Source organism: Pollicipes pollicipes, unplaced genomic scaffold, assembly GCF_011947565.3.
Source record: "Pollicipes pollicipes isolate AB1234 unplaced genomic scaffold, Ppol_2.1 Scaffold_6052;HRSCAF=7182_pilon_pilon_pilon, whole genome shotgun sequence".
Classification (NCBI taxonomy): domain Eukaryota; kingdom Metazoa; phylum Arthropoda; class Thecostraca; order Pollicipedomorpha; family Pollicipedidae; genus Pollicipes; species Pollicipes pollicipes.
Genome location: NW_023596805.1, coordinates 7,485,996 through 7,487,279, shown reverse-complemented (window position 1 = coordinate 7,487,279; position 1,284 = coordinate 7,485,996).

Genomic DNA, 1,284 nt, shown 5'->3' with positions numbered 1-1,284 from the left:
CACACACACACACACAACACACACACACACACACCACACACACACACACACACACACACACACACACACACATATACATATAGATATATTATATAATATATATATATATATATATATATATATATATATATATTGAATAAAATACGGCGAAGCGCTAATCTACCTCCTATTTCTGCCGTTGGAAAGTGAGGGAGGGTGGGGGGCGGAAATATGCTACTGCGTGTCAGTGATGGTCTTAGAATTTATTGCAATGCGGCATCGCTCATTATGAATGGTATGGTCTTGATCAATCTTCATTATTCATCGTATGATCGTTATAAATGGTGTCTGTGCTGATAAGAGCACTTGAAAGGCTTTTCAGCTCACTTCATCAATCAGCGAGGACGGGGGAACGGCAGGGCGTTTGCATATCACTTGCGTGTTAAAGAGAATGTTTCGCATTTGAAGATATTAAAGCAAGCATCAGGTATGATGAAACAAGCTCAGATATCTTTTTCAGTAAAAAGACTGCTTTTGACAGCACAGTTCTCTGTTCAGTTAACACGGTCTACAGTGCGTCATTGTTTGATTACGTCATCGTACCTTGCACAACATGGATTGAGAGCCAGTTGACGGCCGGCAGATCTGGAAATCGCGCTCATGAACGCCAGATATGAACGCCTCGACAAGTACATTTTTCTTGGCCTTGATCGACGCATGGCTTATGGAATGATAGGATTTGAATGACGTTATTATGTTGTCATGAATGCCAAGATGACCTTGAAAAAACTCTCTCTGATACATCTTTCTACATTTTCGCGGGCATGTAGGCCAGAAACTAGAGAGGCTTATGTCTTAAGGAGGAAAGGATTGTGAAGAGCACCGAAAGGTCTTCAAAATGGCTATTTCAGTTCAAAACTCCATACAAATGTGGAACACTCCCTTTAATGAAAACTTTCATTCAGAAAACAACTCTTAAAACAATAAAAGGTACTAGTTTCAATACAAAGCAATGCAAAAACAGGTGCACAGTACATAACTCAGCCACATATTGCAGAAACACATTTTTCTATGACCAGAAGTAGATATGAATGAGTGCCACTCATATTTGCTGCCGTGGAAAACTATATATCTCGTTCATTTCAAGGCAACTAAAATATCTGACAAGATAATAACCTACCTTATCATATCAAAGTTACCATTTCTCCCGATCTTCTCAGCAATCGCATGTTATCCCGGCAGTAAACATTGCATTGCAGAGTTGAAAATTAGGCCGAAGCGTGTTTTTCGTAGAGTTGAGTTGAG